This window comes from Cryptomeria japonica, chromosome 10 (assembly GCF_030272615.1).
Source record: "Cryptomeria japonica chromosome 10, Sugi_1.0, whole genome shotgun sequence".
Lineage (NCBI taxonomy): Eukaryota > Viridiplantae > Streptophyta > Pinopsida > Cupressales > Cupressaceae > Cryptomeria > Cryptomeria japonica.
The window spans coordinates 809,509,090-809,526,877 of NC_081414.1; positions in this window are offsets into that span (position 1 = coordinate 809,509,090).

Sequence of the window (17,788 nt, forward strand, 5' to 3'; positions counted from 1 at the left end):
AGCCACAATATTGTTGACTCAAAATCCATTGTTAATGATTAGGGTTGCTGTTCAAATACTGTGTAGCTATGTAACTCTCCCTCTCTATGCTCTTGTTACACAGGTATGTATAAAGATATATATACATTTGATTTATGCTCTCTTCAATATCACTGTAAAATGAAATATGAGATTTGTGATTTCAGTTAGGGACAAACATGAAAACAACCATATTTGATGAAAGAATAGCTACAGCTTTGAAGAAGTGGCACCAGAGAGCTAAGAAGAACCTTAGACAAAATAGGCATGGAGATCTATCAAGCAGGGGAACCACTCCAACTGAAGGATCTTCTCCACTTAATCTTCTTAACAAGTACATAAGTGCAGGAGACTTAGAAATTTCCCAAAGTTTAGAACAATCTGAATATGATGTTGATCAGGATGCACCCTCTCCTTCTTACCATTCTCACCACAATCCTGACAGTTCAAAGGAAGAAATACATGGGGACACACAAGATTTTGAAATAAATGGGCCTGACTTCAGCTTTTCTCATTTACAAAAGGAAAATATAAAAGGTATTATCCCTACTTCTTACATGGAGACTCATCCAAGCAAGGAGGACAGTTAGCAGGAAAATACACAAAAACAACAATATTCCACAAAGTAGAAAACAATCTGTGAAGATGATTATTTGTGGTCATAGCAATTTGTAAGATTTTCTTGGCTCCTGTAGATAGGCATAAAGAGATGCCATTTTATGTAATCTTTTTATCCAATCAAAATATAAAGTAAAAAAGAGTTGATCAATAATATTAGAGTTTTTTTTCAATCATCTCTATCTTTCTCTGAACAGTGAGTACATAAATCTTTTCTTTTTTAACATTTTTACATGAAAATTCAACTCTGTTAGTTTTATTTTTCAATCATCTCTATCTTGCTATTAGTTGTTGCTGTGAATAGTGAATAGATGAATAGCTTTTTTTTAACATTTTTATATGGAAATTCAATTTTGTTAGTTTTATTCCACATATTTTAAGACTAAGTAGGATTGCCTGGCAAAATAGACATCTGATCCATAGGGTTGGAATATTGCAGAAATGGAACATTTGCCTTTCAATTTATCTCATATGTTAGAGCAATTAGTTGTAAAGGATAGGAATGGGTAATTTATTAATATTTGCAGGGCTATTGACCATTCTACTTTGAAATTATCATTTGTGTTTAATAAATTTTTACCCTTTTTGTTTAAAAAAACAATCCGTTCTTTGAACTCTATTAATAACTATATTAGTAATTCTTATAAATGTATCCTTTAAACTCATAGTAACAATTGAATCAAACTCTTAAATCAATCCAATCTAAATATTTCTAATAGATCAAACAGGCCAAATTGTGGTGTTAACTGTGGTAGAAGTTAGCCTCGCACATCCCATCTCATTATTATTTTTTTGTCTGGTGAAATGGAATATGGGTCTACAAATGGCTTATAGCAATATGGGACTACTCCATGCTCCTTGCTACAAATAAGACATACATACCTTGCCCCTACCTATTAGAATAAGAGAGAAACCTATAACTATATTGAAAAAAAAAAAAAAAAAATTAAAGTTTTCCACTTGTCTTCCATTCCACTCCCAAATTCATAGTATTGAATGCATTTGTTCTCTGAACAATGATGTTCTTGCTACGAGACTTTTCTTCACTTAGATAAATAAGTAAATAAATGTTATTTAACTAATTAGTGGACCAAAAACAGATAATTAATTAGTTAACCAAAAATAGATAATTAATTTGATAGTTAAAAAATTATTCAATCAATTATAAAGGAAATAAGCATATTATTAATTGTTTTACCATTGATTTTATGTAAATTAATTTATTTTTTCAATAAAAATATTATAGAAAAAAAAACAAATTATTAGATGAAATAATTTTAAAAAATCTATACAACAAAAATACTTTCTCATTAAAAAACCAAAATAATACATTTATGAATCTGATTCACAAGTGTGTGAATATGTTGAATGGGCAGCCATTGGGTACTGTTAAAGGGCATTTAGTCGTAGTAGGCAGAGTCTTAAGTCTGCCTAGGCCTTTTGACTTTGTTTACATTCCATAGAGTGGAATAGAGTATGCTGACAGAGAAGGTTGAGTAGGTCTTTGGACTCTATTTATCTTTTCTCACATTTTCCAAGAGTGGAATAGAGTAGCAGATTGGTTTGGTCAAGGAGGGTTGGAATGTTGCAGACAGAGGACATTTGCCTTTGAATTTATTCATATGTTGAAGCAATTAGTTGTGAAAGATAAGACTAAATAATGGGTTGCACTTTATTGAACCACTAACCATCTTTGTTTTGTAATTTTCTTATATGATTAATAAATTTTAAATTTTGACCAATAATTTTAAATAACTGCATAAAATATATTATTAGGGGCTTGAAGTTTCTTTAGTGGCATCCATAGGCATAAAAAATGTCCAATGCAATGAATACAAACTTGAAAATCTGACTGGCCCTTTTGTCTTCCGTGCGTCTTAGTCCGTGATTCCAAAGCGACTGACTTATTATATATTTAACCCCAAGACTTGATTAACTTAAAGTTTCTAGGTTGTTTGATTTCGTGCAGTCTTTCGAACTTCACAATTTTTATACTAATTTAACATTATTCATTAAGCAAATATGAAATAAAGAAATTTAATTAGATATTTGCTAATATTTTAAGTGATCTCAATAAAAATTAGATATAATTTTAATAAAAATAATTATTAAATTTTGAACTTTAATAATATATATTATTTTTCAAATTATTATTGATTTTAGAGTTTGTAATTTTTATTTTTTATTACAATGTAATATTGTTTAATAAAAAAATTAAAATAAAAGTTTTAATTATTTAATAATATTATTTGTGGTCATAGCAATTTGTAAGATTTTGTTGGATCTTGTAGATAGACATTAGGTATTATTTTATGTAATTTATTTATCTAATCAAAATATAAAATTAAACAAAATAGATCAATAACATTATAGCTCTTTTTTTTCAATCACCTCTCTATTTTGTTATTAGTTGTTGTTGTGAATAGTGAGTACATGAACCATGTTTTTTTTTATTGGATAAAGAAGACAGAAATTACAAGAAAATCACAAAGATCCTTGTTGCTCAAGCAACTAAACATCAAACTACAATAAACAATAATTATTGGAATTGAAGGTCTCCTACAAACTATAATTTACAATTTATAAGCAGCAAGAGGATGCATTATATTACTAAATCTAAAGCAGCAAGATGCTATAGTTACAACTACAAAGAAGCAAAATGTTACAATTACAAGTACAAAGCAAGAAGATGCTACATAGAAGCAACATAAAAATTGTTGATTATACAAAACAACAACAACAACAGGAAGTGAAAATGAGTAGCAACATCATCTCCTTGCTTGAAGGAATAAGAAGTGAGGATCTAGGAACCTCTGTCAAACGCAATAAGCATATGTACTATTGTCACCAAGCCCAACAATTGGCACTGTCTTTGGAATTGGATTGCTGCAATTATCTTGAAACTTCTTAATTTGAGCTTAAATGTTGTGTAAGGTATCCATATAGTTTGAGTTTGACTAAGAATATTTTGTAAACATTAGTATAAAGGTTCAAACTCGAACAAATCATTTGAATTTCAACTAGAAGGGGAAAAAAAAAAAAGAGAGAGAGAAAAGATAGCTAAGCATCTAAACCTCGAGATGAAATTAATAATGACTTGTGTCAGAGTTTGGGTGATGACACTATGGCGAGAGAAAAGCCTAAGAAGTGCAGTTTTCCAAGACCATACTTGATGGAAGAGAGTACAAAAACAAAAAGCATGTTTAATAGTCTCTTTTTCTGGAGCAAAAGGGTAAAACTAGAGGTGGGAAAATGAAGTAGAGGCACTCATCAATTGGTATCTTGATGTGAAGAACTTTTTTGGAGCATTTGGGATGGAAATTAAACTTTGTTAATAGTTTTAATCTATTCTTTCAACTCTATTAATAATTGTTATAAATGTGTTAATTATTTTAATCTATTATATATCAACTCTATTAGTAATTCTTATGTGTCCTTTGAACTAGTTATAACAATTGAATCAAACTTGCATATCCTAAACCATATTGGGTATTGTAGACACATAAAAGTTGCACAATGAATTAAGTGAATTTTATTCATTTAATTATTCTTAAATCTTCTAATTAATTAAATTAAGATTTAATTAATATACCATTCTTCTATCTAAGCCATTTAATTAAATTCACATTTAATTAAATCCCCCTTCTAACCCATTTAATTAAATTTACATTTAATTAAAATCCCCCTTCTAGCCCATTTAATTAAATTTACATTTAATTAAAATCCCCCCACTTGCAAAATCCTACAAATGCAAGTTGCAACCACAATTGAAATAAATTAATTTTATTTTAATTAAATTCTATTTTCCCCACCCACTTGCATTTTTCTACATCTCCCACTTGCCTCTCTAGACCCCCTTCTAGATTCTTCTAATCCCTTCTAAATTAGCCTAACCCATCTACTAAATATTGTCACATCCCTAAGCAAAGGGAAGTCACTTCTCAAACCCTCAAAGTCTTTGAAAACCATTAAAGGCTTTATGTCTTCAAAAAGTTAACCTTGAAAGTCTTCCAAACCATTAATGGTTAACTCAACCTTCTTACAAGGTTAGAGATTTTTTGCCTAACTCAACCTTCATCTAACCCAAGGGTCTCATCAAGCATTCATTGCTTTGACCATGGTTATTCCTTTAGCCTTTGCACAAGAGTTTAGCCTTTGGGTAAAAGCTTTATCCAATGGATAACCTTAACCTAACCTTAACCCTTACCTCCTATGGTAACCATGAGGTCTTCTCAAGCATTTAATGCTTCTTACATCCCCTCTCAACAAGTCTTATGTTGACAATTGTCACCATTTCATTAGTGAGAATTGTGAACATGGATTGATTAACTTTCAATCCTGGCCCTTGATAAGATTATCCAATCTTGACCATCCAGTGCCCTATAAACCCTATAAATAGAGCCCATTCCTTCTTCAAAATCAAGTATTTGTGCATCAAACTTATAGTCTCATAACATTAAGCATATTATCTCTCTTTGATAGAATAGCATGTTAGATCATTTTGATAGCATTATAATCTTAGATATATCATGTTAATCTCATATCATGTTAGCTTCATCTTAGTATCATTTTCATACTAGTTTAAGCTTCATATCAATATCTTGCATCCTATCATCATCTAGTTTCATATCTAAATCATCACTAGGATCTTGGTTGCATTCCATTTAGATCTTAGAATCATTTAAATCTCGTTCTTTAGGTTGTCATCTTAAAGAATCAAGTGCTCTTCCAAGCTGAGAGCCACCTTGAATCTTGAAGATCCTTGGAGATAGAGGAACATGGAACGATTTTAAGAGTTTAGATCTATTAACTTGTTTGTTTGGATTTCTAACCTCTAATGCAATGTTTCATGTGTGTGTTTGAATTGTTTTCTCCTCCTACAGGTTGACACCACATTTTTGACATACATTTTTTGGCACCCACCGTGGGGCACATCCCCAAAAATAACATCGTTTTTCATGCAGGTAGAAGACAACAATCATGCCAAAATACCAGAATAGCACATTCAAAAATTTTTGTAGCGCATCTGTGCTAAACTTTAGCGCACCCATGGCACATATTAGCACATAGAAACCATCTATTAGTGCATCTGATCTTCTTTTTAGCGCATCCCCTTTTCTGCTTGTCAAACGCATAGGAGCACTGTGTTAGCGCATCAAAGCAACAACTTAATGCATCTGGTCTATTTGCTAGCGTATCCATTCCTTTCTGTAGTGCACTTAGGCTGAACTTTAGCACATAGAGTTGTCAGAGGCAAAAATTTATGACAGAGTCAAAAATTAGGCTTGTGGGAGGCATAATATATCTGGAATATAACATTTAAGTATAAGTAACATTTCCTCTTCTCTTTTATCTTTCTTATACTTGAAGTTATATTCCATATATATTGTTAGGATGTTTGAGAGGGGTTTCAAACCTCTAGGAGTTATAATGCGAAATCTAGTTTTTGGAAGATCCTCCAAATTTCAGAATTAGTCAAATTTCAGGGCATTTCAGGGTCAGGATTGTAAAATTTGTAACCAAGATCATAATTTAGGCTTGTGTAAGCCCACACTAACATTTGATCATTGACTGTGTGCAGATTCTAATATTTTTTGTACAGGGGAAGGAGTTAGTTTAGAGGCTTTAAGTTTCTTTTTTTTACTTTCTTTCAACAAAAGTTGGTTAAAAAGAATCCACTCTCCCTTTTTGCAAAAGTTAAAATAAACCTCATCATTTCATTTGGATGCATAAAATGAACTTCATGCTTTCCTTTTTGGTGTTTTAAAATAAAACTTCATCTTTTCCTTATTGCATGGTAAAAAGAACAACAAAGCAAACCTTTCATTCCTGCAAGTTAGGAAAAACATTTCATTTGGGGATCTAAAAAGAACAAGCAAATTTACTTTCAGCAAGGTTAAAACAAACTTCACTTTCCTTTGGTGCCTAAAAGGATCAATCTCAATTCATTGCAAAAGGAAAAAGAACCTCGTCTTCATTTTATGCAAAGCAAAGAGGGAAAACTTTCCCCTATCGACTTTAATTTTGTTGACCAACATCACGATTTACTTTGTTGACCAAGTTTGTTTTTCAACAGTTTTGGAAATACACACTTTGCTATGAAGGGTTAAAAGGAACACCATGCTTGTTGGAGAAACATCTCCAAATAGAAGTTAGCGAATCATTATCTTGAAGGCTAAAAAGAATCTTGTTTGTCTTGTCTCGAAAGTGGAAGGAATATGCTCTCCCCTTAACTGGGTGACCAAAAAGCCAAACCACTCTTAAATCTTTCTTTACTTCAAGCAATAAATCCTTTAGCAAGCCTGCCTTCTCGAGGGGTTGAAAAACTCTTAAAGCCATTCTTTGGTTGGTGTAAAGGGAACGACCTAAGTGGGAAATGGCTTTGATGCCAAGTGTTCCAACCCACTATAATCAAAAGTGGAAAGTGATGAAAGTCATTTTCAACGGTTGCGCGTAGCGATTAGCCTTCCCCCAGTATCCTTGAGATACATAAAGCCTTTGTTCTAAAGGTTGGGAAGCCTCCCGAGGGAGTTTATCACTAACGGCCGAATAGGAAGCTTGATTACGAACCTTAGCATTAGAAACTTTGAGCTGAGTCAGTTGCCAAACATTGGTAATATCATAGTGCAAGGGTGGGGAAGAATCCGCCCCCAAGATTACTCACCATATATCTCCCAAGCTAACTACTCAATTGTGAAGCAATTCACTTTGAGTTAATTTATGGCAAAAGGCAAAAAAATGGGCGCCCCCTAGAGGGTGACAAGGCTGTTTGAGCTGATGGAGTATCGAGACTAGTGGGCTATGATATTGTCAATGACCTTTGAATAAAGAGTCTATCTGATGTGTCTTTTGTTGTAAATCAAACTAGTGATAGCATCGGGGATTTGAACACATCCTCAAAAGAACATACACTCAATGTTTAGCATTAGGATGACCATTGTCTTCATGGGTGCTATGTATTCTTATCACAAATGTTAAAATATCTTGCAAAGTATCAAATAGACAAACTCAAAAGTCAGTTCAAACAAGGAAAAATCATAAAATGGAGAAGATTTCCAAATCCAACAAAGCATCTTTTGAGATGGTTATCAACATTTCAACTATCTTTAGGAAAAACTTTCATCCAACAAGATTAGGGGAATATCAAACCAAGTGATCAAGATTTTATCTATTCGACTTAGTAAACTTGAGTATCCAAAACAAAATCATCCATCAAAATCACAAGTGTTAAAATTCAAAAATAGCAAAAACAGAGCAATCATGACAGTTTAGCGCGTAGGAACAACTTCCTAGCGTATTTGGAACATTCTCTAGCGCATACGAGCTGAATCTTAGTGCATAACCAGTATCATACTGGTGAAATTTTAGGTAGCGCTTGTTAGCATCAGTCTAACTCATTCAGACACCAGCTTAGCGCATTCAAGACATATCATAATGCTTTGAGCTCAAACAATAGCGTGTAATTGGAACATATTAGCGCGTAATCTATCCAGACCAATCAAAATCAAACAATATGAGTTAGCGCATAGCAAAGGCATCTTAGCGCATTGGGGTCTTCCTGTAGCACATTTGGATCATTCTTTAGCGCATCTAGTCTCTGGCGTAGCGCATGGTCAAAACTTAGAAAACAAGAGAGCAAAACAAGTCTTTCTGAAGAAAATATATATATATATATATATATTTCAAACTTCTTGAGTATCCTTTCAAGTCCAATATCAAACACGGTCATAAGAAATCAAATCAGCAACACCAAAGAAATAATTTCCAAATCAAACAAGTCATTCTTAGAACAAAATTTATCAAATCCAAAACTATATAGGGATAAGACTTTATCCTATCAAAATCAGGTATTATCATCACCTTGATCAAAAGGTCCATCATCTAAAGGATTCTATCAAACAACATACCAAGTTTAAAAATTAAGTTGTCAAATCAAGTTTCCATATTGGGAGACTTTATCCATATCATTTGACACACTTTGTCATGAGGGGGCATCTAAACCTTCATTTGATAAAAGTAGACTTAAGTTTCCAAACGAAGTATCTCAATCCAAACATCAAAGGAAACCATTGATCATTCGTGTATGACCACTCCTCATATTTTGAGACGAACAAGTCTTCATCACAAAACTAAGTTAAAAAGAAGAGACAACCTAGTCCTAGGACCCTTATCAAAAGGAGTAAATTTATCTACATCAACCTATCAAAAACATCAAATTTGATCATTCGTATGACCATTCATCATCAAACCAAGAAAAAGAAAACTCAGTCAAAGGAAATGAGTCCTAGCATAAATCAAGATCACAATATCATGACTTCCCAATCTGATCCCATCTTCGATCAAGATCCCACCTATCAAGAATCTTATGATGATCCCCTAATATTTTGGTATTCCATCCATGATGATCCCCTTTCATCTCAAGAGAAGAGTCCCATTCAACATCCATCTCCTAAGCAAGAGCATGATATCCCTTCCATCTCCTCCACTAATCTAATTCCAAATCAAGAGGAAAGCACAAACTCAAATGATCCTAATCCAAGTAAAGATCAAGATCAAGGAAACTCTTCATCCTCCAGATCTATCTTAGGTCCTTTCATTCCAAAGTTAAACTCTTCATCCTCCAAATCTATCTTAGGTCCTTTCATTCCACAATCAAACTCTTCATCCCTTCCATCCATCTTGGGTCCTTATCTTCATCCATCCACCAATCCATCACCACAAAATATCCATAAGAAAGATCAACAAATGAACACATCTTTGAACTTCTTTCAACCATCTATCTAAATATCTTTCCAAAACTATTCTTCTATCATTTCCTCTATCTATTTTGGGTCCTTCTGTCCCAAAATTCAATTTTCCTCCATCTCTTCATCACTTCTTAAGTTGTGTACCAACACTCATCTTGAATACATTTCCATCTATCTGCGCACAAATCTTCAAATATTCTATCTATTATCCAACACCTCTTTTCTATCCTTCAATCCCTATCATTTAATCCTTTGCAGAAATCCTTCATCTGTGAGATAGGTTTTTGTGTCATTTTGTCACAAACTTTCCCATGCTTGAATCTAATGTTCAGTCCTTTTCCTAGATATCTATTCATGAAATGCTTATGAATATGAGGTTGTTCCTCTTTAACATTTTCTTTTGGTTGGGATACACACTCAATCCAGAAAAGAACCACTTATCGTATCTTGGTACTGACATCTTTTGATTACTATATCTCATACGCTTAATAGATTGCTCTAAATCATTGCGATCTCTTAAATTCAAGACATGGCTAGTGAAAAATCTAAAATCTTGCTTCAGCACCACTATGATTATTAGACCCATGTAAGTTTCATCACTTACAAGCCAATGCAAGAAAAATAAAGAGCAAAAAGAAATATCAAAAGCATGAGCAAGAAAGTGCATATCAAGAAAAGCAAAATGCAATGAAATGCAATATCAAAATGATTCACTATGGGAACATGCAAATAACTCCATCGAGGCTATGGATGCCTGGCTAGCAATGGAGCAATATTTGTGAGATTAGAACAATAACCTTGTCAGGGCTATGGATGCTCGTTGGTAGCGAGGCTCTATCCAAGATGCTTTTGAAGTCAAGGTAACTCGTGTAGCTAGCCATGTTGGATTCTGAAGATTACAATGATCATATGAGCCAAAATGAACTCACTTGCACACACATGGGTTATCATCACCTTGATCCAATTTGGGATTCTTCTTCCCTTTTGAGTCTACTTCCCAGTTGATAGAAATGTTCAGTTGAAATTTCCAGAGGTTCTAAGTGTGGGTTGGGTCTCTATCTTTGAAAAGTTCAAGAACACTGTGTGGGAGAAAAAGTGACACTAAGCAAACATGCCCTAATCTCACTTTCAATCACACATTTGTGGAATACGAAAGAGCCTAGAGGTATCACACAATTGGCTACTTCTTTTTGTGGAAGAGAGAGCCACGGGCTACCTATTAGGATTTATATTCTTTTGTTGTAATTGAAAGATAAAATGATGCAAGTTCAATCCCTAACCCCAAAGTGCAAGTATGAACCAATAACGAGATTACAGAATTGAACTTAAACAATGGAAAGCTATAAACACAAGGAAAAAACAAGAATGCAAATGCATACCCGGAGTCAAAATCTGAGTGAAAATGTTCGGGATGGGGGCGTGGGTGCCACTGTCCTAATTCTGCCCCTGAAACTGCTCCGGAAACTACTGTTTTGCACTCTGGAAAAGCTATCAAAAATGCTGAAAATGCTGTCTGTCCCAAAGACCAGGGCGCCCAGCGCCCCTGTCCTGGCAGGACCAGGGCGCCCCACGCCCCTGTCCTGGTCTTTTGCTCTGAAACTTGGTGTGGAGTGCTGTCTCGGTCTGCTTCTCCCGGATCTGCAACTTGCGGCGTCGTCCGAATTCCGAAACCTGCACTTATATCTGAAAAGGGTATGGTGGGTGGCTATATAGGGTTTTGCCTTAGTCAAACCCCCGCTTTGGTGATTTCCACCTCCACGAATAGCCAAGTTGTATTGTAAAAGTAATGTGTGTGCAGACCTTGTGTGTGTGCAAGATCCTAAAATGCAAGCAAGCAAACTAGAGCAACCTAGAAACTAAACCCTAATTGCTTGTAAATGATAATGTAAATGCTCTAAATCAAGATGCAAAGTGATCTAAAGCATGAATACAAATGATATGTTGAAGCTTATGCAAAGACATGAAAACAACATGAAATCATACCCAACCCCAAGGGAGGGGTACAAGCCAATCTTCAGTCGGTAATCTCCTATTGTTCTTCAATGTCTTCCAAGCCCTAAATGGATGAATGAAATTGATAAATGCTTGATAGAGGGATGTTGAATGTTGTTGAAGTCTTCAAAGATCTGCTCTTTCGCTGCATAGAAGGTCCTTGAAAGCCAAAAATTCGATCCTTTCAAATGAAGAAAGAGAGCTCCTATATATGAAACCCTAGGTCTTAATTTCAACTTTTGGCCGACCTAGAGATTGAATCTCCGGCCAATTTCTTGGGGTTAAGCTTTATTTTATGATTGGATCGCGCTCCTAAAATTTCGGGAAAAATGTCCGGGACCATGTGTACTCCGAGCGCCATGGTCCCGACAACTTTTCACCAAATTTTCAGGGCCGTCGGATATGATGATTTTAGAGAGAATCCCGAAGTTACAGGTGATTTCGAGATGTTTTGACCCCCGAAATCAAGCCCCCAAGTTCAAAATAGGACCTAATTAGGGTTTTTGATTAAATGATGTATTGGAGGAATAAATTGAAAGGGGCACACTTTAATGAAAGGGCCCAACTTTATGATATGGCAGATGATAAAATAGAACCTTAGACCTAATTAATTTGATTAATTAAGTGCTAAAGGGGAAATGCAATGCAAATGCAAAATGCGCCAAGGCGGGTGCTAAACTAGGTGTGAAATTGTACCACCCTAGCAAGTGCATACAATTTATGATGCTACATTTAGCCCCCACTTTAGCGGTCATATGAACACTACGTGCATATGCAAGCTAAAGTACAGAAAAGTAAACATTATTTGAAAAAGGATATATCCATAAGTCTGACGAACGAAGCCCCTAGCGGTATCTGCAGTACACAATTAGGAACCACACCCTACAAAACACACGTTAGATCACAAAATCACCTAATGCTTACTAAGGAAGGTGATGAAAATTCGAGGGTAGCTATATGCCCCCCCCTGTTTCGGCTTGCTAATTTTAGTGAGTTGAAACAGGGTATCATGTTTACCACTTCGAATTGTTAAAGAAAATTGATGACAAATGCTCACAAGAAGATTTGATATGAGATCAAAAACTAATGGAGAATCATTTGGTAAGAAAGAGGACTAAATCTCAATTCCAACACAACAAAGAGTGTGAAGATTTGAGAGTTCTCTAACACAAGATGAAGGATGTAAATAGAAACAAAATGCAAAGAGAAGAAAAGAAAGGAAAAAGGCATGAATACACACATTGGTGATCCATGAGAAGAATACTGAGAGAGAAAACATGGACTTCTCACCCCTAGATCTTTTCTAGGTGATCCATGGGAAAAAGGACATGGAAAACTAGCCCCTAGAGTCTGTCTAGGTGATCCATGTAAGGGAGGAGAGTGAGAAAGTCTAGCCTTATGCCGCTAGTTCCACTCAACCTTGTGCATGTGTGTGTAAGTGAGGTTAGAAGCACCTCATAGGAGTCTATGCCCGAGTATGCTACAACCTGTATATGTATAGTAAAAAAAGCATGACATCTCGCTCTAAGAGTCTGTGCTCTAGTTCCGAGAATGACCCATTGCTCAAAAAGTGTAATGTTTATGTCATAAGTAAAGTAGAACAAGGATACCTACCTTCATCACAAAAGAAGATACCCCAAAAATGCAACAATGTCATAGATCCAAGCAAGAGAGTTTTTTTACTCTTTAAGCAAGGATAAAATAGTTGAAAAGGGATATCTTGTAGTATGTGTAAAGGAGATCCTTAGAGGAGAAGAGATCTTTGTACAAAAGACACCTATCCCCGAGAGGAATTGTCTTAGACAAATATAACATCTTCTAGAATAAGACAAAGAAGAGAATAAGAATGCAATACCTTCTTTCGCGAGGTGAAAGTGATTCTTAATGAAGGATGACGCTCTTTTTAACCCAATTGGGAGAGTGAATTCATTATGGATGTATTTTACCAAGTGCAAAAGAGGTTGTAGTCAAGGACTTACACCTCTTGTAAGAGAGAATCCTTGAACAAACAACAACAAATGTGTACAAGGCATAACATCAAGTAATAAAGTTCACACCATCCACGAAATAGGAAAAAGTGGATCCTTAGATAAAAAAATAAGGAAAGATCATTGCCTCCCAAGGATAAGGACAATGAGAAGGACTTACACAATCTTCTAGGGAGAGATTTAGACATAAGAAAAATGTACTACATACTCATATGAGTTCATGCAAGCAAGACATTAGTGTATGTAAAATGCTCCTTACAAGAAGTGGGTAGGATAAGAAAGAGGATACACATCTTCTCCCATATCTAGGAAAAGAGGATTCTAAAGAAAAGATGATAACATAGAAAATTAGGCTATTATGTTGCTTCAAAAAATATGATTGCACTTGAAATTGTACCATCATGAATGACAATGAGCCCCCAATAAATGAGCTACCAATGTCACATAATGATGAGCAACATAATAGCCATTAATGTTATTTAAAGACATGATAGATTGAATGAGGTATTTGAATATGACATGCTGAATGCTCAACTATAAGTGAGATCAAAAACATGTATAAAGTGATAAAAATTGAAGAAGAAAAGTCACAAGAAATCTTAGAAGAGGGATGAGTGTAATTTATTAGAGCCTTATCCCTAGAGGAAAGGACTTTATGATGAATAGGAGAAAAAGATTCATAAGCAGATTTAGAAATTTGAGGGGAGTCATAAAGAGATTTGTTCATCGCCAAGATTTCCTTATGAGGGGAATGAGAGTTGATAGAAGTAGAAGATGATTTAGTTGAAGTGAGATCATCATCACTACTAAATATAGCATTCACACTGAGAGATGGTCTTTTAGATGCTTTGGTACGTTTGCAGGGATTATAGCCGAGTCCAAAGGCATAATTGTGAAAATTAGTCTCTAGAGGAACTTTTATCCCTTGTTCATGAGCGCCACAACCATTTCCATGATACCCATGCTTAGCAAAAATGCGAAAACCACGACCATAACGATCAGCCATTTCAGGAAGAGAAGGTGGTTTTTCATAAGACAAAGAATCAAATCCTTCAGAATTAGAAGTGTGAGGAGAAGAAGTTTGAGAAGCGGCCACAAAATTATTGCTCATAGGTTCAAGTAAGACTGATTGATCTCTAGTGTCTTCCTTCTTTTTAACTTTAAGCTCTCTAGGAGGAACCCTATACTCACCTACAAAGGTGGGATTGAAATCAAGAGATCCCCAATCGTCTTCTGCGAGAACCTTCTCAGGATCAAAAGCCTTTTCATGTGTAGATTCAGGTTGAGAAGAATCTTCTTCAGGAACTTTAGACTCATCCAAAGAATTTTGATTATCAGAGGGTAATGATTCATCCATAGGTATCTTGTTTAACGAGTCATCACTAGAAGAGGAAGGCTTAGAAGAACTCCCTTTGGAAGTAGATGTTTGCAAACAAGCCTAAAGATTAGTATCACCTATCAAGGTATATGTCTTATTGTTATAAATAAATTTAACTTGTCTATGCAATGTAGAGGGGACAGCTTGCATACTGTGAATCCAAGGTCTCCCTAATAACAAGTTGTATGTTAGATTTCTCGACATAACATGGATAGGAGTAGGCAAAGTAACAGGTCCCACTGTGATGGGTAAAGTGATAATACCTAATGAAGACTTAGCCACATTATCAAAGCCTCAAATGGGACGAGAGTCAGGCTCAATAAGGGATGTATCCACATTCATCTTATGCAATAGATTAATGCTACACACATTAAGGCCAGAACCATTATCTACCAGTGTTCGTCTTATAGCAGTGTCATTTATGATAACCACAATCATCAAGGGATGATATTGATGTTGAATTTCACTAGTAGGCAACTCATCTTGAGTAAACACAATTTGAGCTTTAGGATTCATCATAGAGTTAACCAAAGACACTATATTACTTGATGTATTAGGTGGAGGAACATTCAAATCTTTCAAGGCACCTTGTAACATTCCATGATGAGCGGAAGAAGTTTGGATCAAATACCAAAGGGATATCTTAGCAGGGGTAGCTTTAAGTTGTTCTATGAGATCATATTCCTTACAAAGAACTTGTGAAATACGTGGAGCTTGAGGAAGAATAGGTTGGGAAGGAGGAAGTGAAGTTGGGATAACTGGAGGAGGATTAGGTTGCCTATTGTTTCTAGTATTATAAGTATGGGCAACCGCATGATAACTCTCTCTAGTCAATTGCTTAGCATACTCATAAGGGCTCTTAGAGGAATAACCTCCTTGCACAGTAATAATAGGTTTCTTAGGAGTGCAAAAAGAATCATTAGCATAACCACCTTGAACCACTAAGATAGGCTTATTTAAAGGTTGAGAATTTTGAGAAGGACAAGCACCTTGGATAGTGAAGAGAGGTTTGTTAGGTGTTTCATTCACATGTATCAAATTAATTGAGGATGGTTTAGGAGAATGAACAAAAGTGTTGGAAGAATTGTTGATAGTCTTCTCTTGCACTAAAATATCATCACGGATTAAATCAATTTTAGGAGAGAGACAAGGGGTAGGCATTGATGTTCTAGTAGGCAGAGTAATACTAGGAAAGGTCATATCATCCTCTATCATCAAAGGATCTACATGGGGAATAAACTCTCTAGGAGAAGGATCAAAATTACTCTCTAAAGTCTCACTTTTGAGAGGGAGATCTTTGAAAGAGATGTTAACCATCTTTCTTTGAACTAGGGTATCCTTATGAGTAGAACCAAGTTGAGGAGAGGGAGAATAATTGAGATTCAAGGAAGGTGAGAAACTATCAAGGGAGTTTTCAATCTTGATTTCATCCCCTTTGGCCAGGGTTCTCTCATGGGATAGAGAATAATCTACACCTTCTTCTAATGGTTCATCCCAAATAGTGAAGTTGTTGAAAGGAATGTTTGAAGTATTGTCAATTTCAGGAGAGGAGATAACATTGTTTATTAATTCCTCATCCTTAGGAGGGAGAGCATCAATAGATGTGTTAAACTCATCCTCTTTCCTCAAAATATTTTCAATATGATCTTTATGGGAGAGAGAATTAAGGAAATTGCTTATTATTTCATCTTCCTTCTCTAAGGGATGCTTATGGGTAAGACCAACTTTAGGAGAAGGGTAAGCATTTATCATTAATTCATCGTCTCTAGTGGGAATTTTGTTGGAAAAGGAAATGCCATCACTAGGAAATGTAGGGATAATGTCATCTTCTTGCACAAAAGGATCCTCATGAAGGGAGTGTTTTTTAGGAGACACAAAGGCATCAAGGGCATCATCCAACAAAGCATGATCATATCTATTAAAAGGCTTATCTTTTGATTCAAAAGGAGATATCTCTTCATAGAGGGGATCATTGAAAACAACCATGTTACTAGATTTAGTGGAAGAGCTGATAGGAATGTACCCTTGAGAGGAATCATTCGACTTATCTTTCTCATCACAACGAAATGGCATAGTAACAATGTTTATGAGTTTTTGGTAAAATGAAGGTTTGGTATATTTAGGTTTCAAAAATTCATCTAAAGCTTCATCTAGCTCATAATCATCACAAATATGAACATCTTGCAAATAAAAATCTGACATTTTGAAATTGCATAAAATTTAAACACACAATGCAAAGAAACACACTTTTTTTTTTTTTTTTTTTCTTTTTAATGAAAATGAAATGAAAACACACTAAATCTAGATCTAGATCTAACAAATGCAATGCAAGAGGAAGCAATGATAGATTCACGTCGGTTTCACCAAAATGTGTGGGAGAAAAAGTGACACTAAGCAAACATGCCCTAATCTCACTTTCAATCACACATTTGTGGAATACGAAAGAGCCTAGAGGTATCACACAATTGGCTACTTCTTTTTGTGGAAGAGAGAGCCACGGGCTACCTATTAGGATTTATATTCCTTTGTTGTAATTGAAAGATAAAATGATGCAAGTTCAATCCCTAACCCCAAAGTGCAAGTATGAACCAATAACGAGATTACAAAATTGAACTTAAATAATGGAAAGCTGTAAACACAAGGACAAAAAAAGAATGCAAATGCATACCCGGAGTCAAAATCTGAGTGAAAATGTTCGGGACGGGGGCGTGGGTGCCACTGTCCTAATTCTGCCCCTGAAACTGCTCCGGAAACTGTTGTTTTGCACTCTGGAAAAGCTGTCAAAAATGCTGAAAATGCTGTCTGTCAGGAGGACCAGGGCGCCCAGCGCCCCTGTCCCAGGGACCAGGGCGCCCCACGCCCCTGTCCTGGTCTTTTTCTCTGAAACTTGGTGTGGAGTGCTGTCTCGGTCTGCTTCTCCCGGATCTGCAACTTGCGACGTCGTCCGAATTCCGAAACCTGCACTTATATCTGAAAAGGGTATGGTGGGCGGCTATATAGGGTTTTGCCTTAGTCAAACCCCCGCTTTGGTGATTTCCACCTCCACA